The following is an 8,104-nucleotide window of genomic DNA, read 5'->3' as shown; positions in this document are numbered from 1 at the left end:
TCATCTTTATGTGTATGCATTTGATAGTGTTCAATTGGTCAGAGACACTCTTCTAGAGTTGGAGTCACTGATAGTGATAGTTCTTTGAGATTCTATCTTGCCAGTTTAGCCAATTTGATCAGCGTTTCGGTCATTGTACACATTTGTTTTGGATTCAGAAGTCAGTTTTGCAGAAGAGACTTTGTACAATTCAGGTTTTCTATCATATTCTGTAATTTGCGTAACCAAGCAGCCAAGTGTTTCTTTGTGGCATTGCCGGTTAGGACATATGTCTCAAAAGGGAATGAAAATCTTGTCTCGTTTTGGTTGTGTTCATGGCTTAAATTTCTCAGACTTTTCAGTTTGTGAGCATTGTCTTTATGGTAAACAAACACATTCACTACACAAAAGGGGAAGCACTCGGAAAAGTGAGCCATTAGAGTTAATGCATAGTTATGTGTGTGGACCTATTCCTAACGTCCATGGGAGGTTCATTATACTTTGTTACATTCATAGATGACTTCTCACGGAAAGTGTGGGTATATCCTCTCAGCAGGAAGAAGGATGGCGTTCTTTCTAAATTTCAGAATTTTGTGGCATTGAGAATCAATCTGGCAAGAAAGTCAAGTGCTTAAGGTCAGAAAATGGTGGTGAGTATGTCAATAAAGCATTTCAAAATTTTTGTGATTCCAAAGGTATCAAAAGAGAGTTGACTGCTCCATATAACCCTCCACAAAATGATGTTGCTGAGAGGATGAACTGTACCATACAAGAGAAGTTACGTGGCATGTTGTCTAATGCAGAGTTGCCTAATGGATTTTGGGAGAAAGCATTAGCAACTGATGTCCATCTTATTAATAGATCTCCTAACAAGGCTTTAGATGAGAAGGTACCTAAAGAGCTTTGGTCTGGGAAGCCACCTTCTTACAAGCATCTTAGAGTCTTTGGCTGTGAAGCGTATTGCCATGTTCCAAAGGAGTTTTGAAGCAAGTTGGCTCCTAAGTTAAAGAAATGCATATTTCTTGGCTATGGCAATCCTGGCGAGATGGGATTTTGGTTATGGAATCCTGAAGCTAAAAAGATAGTTCGCAGCAATGACGTATACTTTAATGAGGAAAAGATGCATAAGAAGCCTATGCATACAGTGGAGGTTATGAGAGTTATCTTCCAAGAAGATGGAGTTGTCCACAATAGGGATGAAGTGCCTAATGTCAAACAACAAGGACAAAATCCTCCTGTAGTACATGATGTTGACAGATTGTGGAGAAGCTTCCTGCTATAAGGAAGCCATGTCAATGGATGACAAGGCAGGGTGGGAGAAAGCTATCACTACAACACGTCGCCCGAATATTGGTGTGTGTACCGACAGAAATGAACTTGTTTTTAAAGTGAACTACCTCGGTATATTCGTCGATATGGGTGTCGGAACCGTTACGCTGGTATACGCGTCGGTATATAAACCGTCTGTATATGCGTCTTGATCGGCGTCGATATACGCGTCTAAATAAACGTTGGAAATAAAAAGCGTGTGTCGACACTTATTAAGATGTGCGTACTGACGACAATGCCGACGCGTGTATTGATGACAAAACCTGCAAACTGTTTTTGGGCAGAGAGGGCTGGGTGCTGCTGCTGCATGTACTGCAGTAGCACAAACGAAGCCCAAAGGAGGAGTGCCAAATTAAGCCACCACACTCCACCTTTTTTATTTTTGGACAAAGAGAAGTACTGAATGCTGTCGCATGTATGCAACAGCATAAACCAACACTCTCTGCCCAAAGGAGAAGTGCAAAATCAATTGCACTCCACTTATGTGTAGAGAGGATTGGCTGTTGCTGCTACATGTACTGAAGCAACATAAACCAACTCTCTCTGCTCAAAACAGGAGTGCAAAAGCTACGGCACTCCACCACTACGTTTTTTGCTAAAGAGTGAATTCAAAAACTGATAATCAAGTACCAATTCAACATTACAAAACCACATAAGAAAAACCATAAACATAACAATTTCTCTGTCAAAACCATAAGCATTTATACCATAATACTTTTACAAATGCGCAACGAAAAAGATATTCCATAACCAAATCTTTGTCAACCCTAGATCATGACCATACCAAAACCTCATCGCACCAACAAGCCAAAACCATAACTAACAAGCCATACCATAACTTGATTTACATGACCATAACCATATCAACTGCTAATCGACCATGAACATATAACAAGAAGTAACAACATCTAACTATAAGTGTAAATGTCAAAGAGTATATACAATCATGAATAACATAAAAACTACCAAAAGACAACTATAAAGTCTATGCCCCTCAAGGCAAGGCCTCCCAGTCTCGACGGCCTCTCCCTCCTCCTAAATCTGGGTCAAGAGAGCCACAAGCCCATGCTTGTACCCATACTTCTCCTCTCGACGTGTAGGAAAATGCTTCATAGCAAGTTCCTGCAAACCAAACACTTAACCATAAATAAATATGAAAATATTACATATACATCCATTTATTTAAAGCATTTTTATGATACTTACAAAATCGTGTCGAAGAGTGTCGTAGCCTCCACTCCCAAGGTGTGATGATCCAGTAGACTCCAAATGTGCTATGGATGCAACTCTCTGCTGCTGAAATTTCTAGGATGGTCCATTGTCTCCCGTGCAATCGCTACCCACTCCTCTGCGTCCAACCATGCTGGCTTCGACTCATTGTTCATATACATGTCTCTGGCCTTTGACCGGCGGTGTGACATGGTGGCAATCGCCACACTCAAGATCCACTCATTCAAAACTGGATCGTACCCCTCTATCGGCATGTACTCTCTGTGAATGGCCTCAATGATGTAGTTTTTCCTCTCCTGATCCTGAGCATCCCAATGCTCTATCACAGAGTGACCAAACTGCACTATACAAAGCTGTCGTATCCTCTGTCGCGTGGCCTTTCCGACCGTATCCATGACAACAACTCCATCTCTGGTCTTATACACCTTGCTAGGATCATGCTCATGTGATCCCCAAGGTGTATTAGGTGGATGCGCTCTCAGTGGTGTGGAAGCATCGGCAGCACCGCTACCACAACAACCACCACTAGAAGAAAAGACACCTGAATGACGCCTAGACCGTCTCGAAGAAGAACGGCCCATCGGTGTAACTGGTACACTTGACGGAGGTGTAGTGCCGATCGGACTCGGGGGCACACTAGTCAAAGGTGTAGGAGGCACACTAGTCCTAGGTGTAGGACTAGCTGTACTAGGTCTGGAGGGACCTGCACCCCAAAGAGCCTGTGCCTGAGCAATCTGCTCAGGTGTAAACTGCAACAAGAAGCTACCCATCTGCTCGGGTGACATGCCGGTCGGAGTGATTGGAAAACTAAAGTCTGGAGAGTATGTATAATCATCATCGGCCATGGCTGCAAAACTTAAATTGATAAAACAACAGAAATATGTCAATTCGCTATACAACAACTTAAGCAATACAAATAACATAAAAACGAAACTGTAACACAAATCACTATATTTAATAATTGATGTTGTAAGTGTTCAATACAAATTACATCCTAAGAAAAATCACTGGCCATTCTCTCATCTTCTATGAGAGCTGATGCTCCAAAAATATCTATGTCAATCTGACTTTTGCATCTTCATCATCAAACTCCACTTTATTATCGCTCTCCGCATTTAAGAGGTCATCTCGATGTTCTGGTTCTAGCATTTGCCGATCGCGCTGACCTCCATTTCAAAATCCTCATCCGTTTGCCATGCACCTTGGTCATGAATCTGTTCAACCTCTATATCCAACCCTTCACACACTTGTTTACTCCGTGGAGCAACTTGAACGACAAACAGCTATAGCGTGGTTTAGACACATTTTCTTCATCCTTCTCATTCCATAATGGATCTATTGTGAACACAACTTGTTCACAATGCTGTGGAAGTACAATTGTATCCCGAGCATTTTTCCACACCCACCTGGAGTTCACTTGAATTAATCCACTTTTATCTTTGCGTACAGTTGCATTAGCCCACTAGTAATCACTCTGAACCACTTGACATGAAAGATAAAAGTAACAAACTTTTTGAAGCTAATCTTCAAGATGTCTTGGATGTAGCCAAAGTATTCAAGCTTTTCATCTCTGGCACTAGTCCGACTTTCTTGGACGAAGCTTGCCCTAACCCCACTATCGAAGGTAACCCTTCGTTCATCTATCCGCTGCACTCTAAAGTGTCTCCCATGGGACCACAAAGATCCGTATTTGTGATACTACAAGCACATAAATTACACGGTTTCAATATTACTAAAGCAATGTAGGCCATATGGATTTATAAAAAGAAGTTGTAAAAATATTTATATGGCAGTCGCAACCCCTTGACATCTCCTCTTCTTCTTCAGTAATCAACACTCCAGTACGCTTTGCCATCGAAATTGCTGCATCTAACCATCGAACAGTAGGAAAGTCTGGCAACTTCTGAAGATGATCAAGATAAGGCAGGTTCCTAGTGGCACGATTGCGCTTGAACTACAGACGTTCTGTCATACGTCGTTGCTTTTCCTCTTCGTACTTCTCTAACCACTTTTGCATTAGCTCTGAGTTGAGTAAACACAATCTCATAACCTTTCCTCGCATTCTGAGATCCATCTTTCTCATGATGCCTTGTCCTTGCAGCTCGTCCCCTATAACCTTGGTGTTGATCTCAGTAGTCCACAATCGGGGGATCTCTGGATCAATTGAACCCAAGAACTCACTGATGAAAACTAGAGACTCTTGCACAAGCCATCCTTCAGCCATGCTATCCTCAGGACGAGCTCTTTGACGATCGAACCCTTTTAAAGTCCTCATGAATCTCTCCAAGAAGAACATCCATCTGCTATTGACAGTTCCAACAATTGCAACTTCATCGACCACATGCACAAGTAAATGCATTTAATGGTAAGAATGTTAGTTGGAAAATACTTCTCCACCATACACACTCCTTTGATTGCATTTAGGCGAGCTGCATCTATGCTATCTTTTCTTATCTCTTTTGATGAGATCCAACGCACTAGCTCACTAATTTTATAAATTATACATCTAATGTCATCTGTCAGACACTCTTTTATGGCAATTGATAAGATAAACTGTAAAAATTTGTACCAATCATGCGACTTAAGACCACTAAGATTGTCATCTCTAGTGAAAGCCGTTTTCAAACACCGCATGCACTCTGTAGGAGTCTGGAAAGAAGATATGGTCTTCTTCACTTGTTGCTCCTCTGCACGACTCAAAACCCATGGACCTTTGGAAATAGCAAACTCTCCATTGGGTTTATGTTGAGGCCACATCTCCGGCATTTGACCCACAGCCTGTAGGTCATCTCTTTGTGTTGGAATTAGGGTTGCAGAGAGATACACACAGCTTGGAAAAGACGAAGGAAGCTCAAGGCACACAATAGAGAGTGATTACTTAGTGTGCAATGGAAAGATAGATAGCCCTAGAGTGATGGGCGTATATACAATGCACGGGGGGAAAAACCTCCTAAAGAGGGACAAAATGCCCCGGCAGCCTAGTGTGTTCACACACATCACTACCACATGTATATGGTAACAAATCCCCCCTCGAGTGATGCGGTGAACGAGAGCTGGCACATGAGTAAAGGGAAGTGCCATGCCCTAAGGACATGATCAGTCCACAAAGGGGAGTAAGCCCAAAGCTTTGCGGAAAGCTTCAAGCTTCTCACGAGACAATGCCTTTGTGAAAAGATCTGCAAGGTTGTCCTGTGTTGGCACATAAGCCAAGCTGATCTCTCCTGCTGAGAGCCTCTCCCTAAAGGCTGATATAGTGGTAATGCACCTCAATGTGCTTTGTGCAAGCATGAAAAACTGGGTTCCTCGCAACTGCCAATGCGCTCTGACTGTCAGTGTAGATGGTGATGGCAGTGTCCTGTCCAACACCCAAATCAGCCATAAGGCGTCTGAGCCATACACACTCAACCGTAGCTGTGAAGACTGCCCTGTACTTAGCCTCACAACTCGAAGTGGCCACAGTAGGTTGCTTCTTGCTCAACCATGATATACATGAGCTGCCAAGCATGAAACAAAAACCACTTGTGGACACTCGCGTGTCAAAACAACCAGCCCAATCTGAGTCCGACAAAGCATGTAAGTCTCGCACAATGATCCCCCCTTGGGATAAAACAAGCTAAGATGTAACGTGCCACTAAGGTAGCAGAAAATCCTCTTGACAGCCTACCAATGCTTAGACCGTGGACTATGCATAAATCTGCTGACCTGTGAGACTGCAAACTGAATATGTGGCCTCGTGCTGCATACATAAATGAGGCAGCCAATAGCAGTTTGGTAAAGAGTGACATCAGTAGGATTTCGAGCATCATGTAGACTCAACTTCAAACCTGTTTCCATGGGAGTGGCCATAGGTTTGCAATCCTCAAGTCCAAACTTACATAGCAATGTTTCTATGTAACTTTTCTTATAGAAGGAAATACCACCATCACACTGCTTAAACTGTATACCCAAGTAATGATGGAACAACCCCAAATATTTCATCTTGAAAGTAGCATTCAAATCAGCCTTAAATTCAACAATATGTCTCTCATTTGGTCCAGTGAACAGCAAATCATCGACATAAAGAACCACAATGAGAAGTACATCACCCTCACGCTTTACATACAATGTGCTTGTTGTTGGACTGTTACGAAAGCCTCGTTTAACCAAATGAGTGTCAGCTTTCTCATACCAAGCACGAGGAGATTGCTTCAACCCATACAAAGCCTTCTTACATCTACACACTTTGTCCTCTTGTCCTTTTATGAAAAAAATGCGAGGCTGCGTTACATACACTTCCTCAAATATGTCACCTTTCAAGAAAGCCATAACAATGTCTGATTGATGTACATCCCAACCAAAATGAGTTGCCAATGCACATAGAAAACGCACAGTATTCATACGACAAGTGGGAGCAAAAGTCTCTTCATAATCTATGCCTTTTTCATGTGCATAACCCTTTGCAACAAGTCAAGCCTTATGGCGATCGATCTCACCATCAGGCTTGCGTTTCAACTTGTAAACCCACTTCGTACCAATGGCCTTTCTGTCGGGAGGCAATTCACAGAAAGTCCATGTGTCATTTTTGTGAGTGCATCATATTCTGATTGCATGGCAGCCATCCAATTTTTTGAATTCTGTGCTTCATCAAAAGAGAGAGGCTACTCAACATCATGTAAGATAGACACAGCCAAAGCATAACAATCTGATGCATAAGATGCATGGCAAGAGCCTGAACGAGTACGACTAGGAAAAGGTGCATCCAATTTATTGTCACGGAAAGTGTGCACCAGCCATTTTGGCATACCTCTAGCCTGCTCATTTTCAGCCCTTTCCTCATCAAGTACATCATGTACATCTGCATCAGTAATAGGCTGATCTGTAACATTTTCAGAAACCCCCATAGGTTGTACATTTGCCTCATTGGAAATTACATTCGTATTTCCACCACTGAAAAGAGGCAACAAAGTGCCATAAATGTCTTGTGAGCTTACATTACTGTCTCTAGTACATGACAGCAAGAGCTGAACAGAATCTTCCACAAATACTACATCCCGTGAAACCAAAATATGTTTTTTTGCGGATGATACAACCTGTAACCTTTGCTTTCAGCACTATAACCAACAAAAATACATTTGACAGCCTTATCATCCAATTTTTTGTCTTGTGTTTGTGGCACCAAAGCATATGCCAAATAGCCAAAAACACGCATGTGCTCAATAGAAGGCTTTCTATCATGCCTTGCTTCATATGGAGTAATAGACTACAAAGCTTTCGTAGGACACCTGTTAAGTACATAAGTGGCACACATGATGGCCTCAAGCCAAAAAGAATGCGGCAAAGCTCGACTTTTGACCATACCTTGTGCCATTTCTGTACGTGACCTGTTTTTCCTCTCAGCAACACCATTTTGCTGAGGTGTATAAGGTACTGTACATTGGTGTTTTATCCCACGACTAGCCAGAAATGCATTAAATTCATGAGACATATACTCTCCCCCTCGATCGGAACGGAGGGTGCCCATAGTACATTTCGAGACAGTTTCAGCCATAGCCAGAAATTGTTTGAAGCACATAAAAACTTCGGACTT

This window comes from Adiantum capillus-veneris, chromosome 24, assembly GCF_014529385.1.
Source record: "Adiantum capillus-veneris isolate H3 chromosome 24, ASM1452938v2, whole genome shotgun sequence".
Classification (NCBI taxonomy): domain Eukaryota; kingdom Viridiplantae; phylum Streptophyta; class Polypodiopsida; order Polypodiales; family Pteridaceae; genus Adiantum; species Adiantum capillus-veneris.
Note: the sequence above shows the minus strand (reverse complement) of the source record.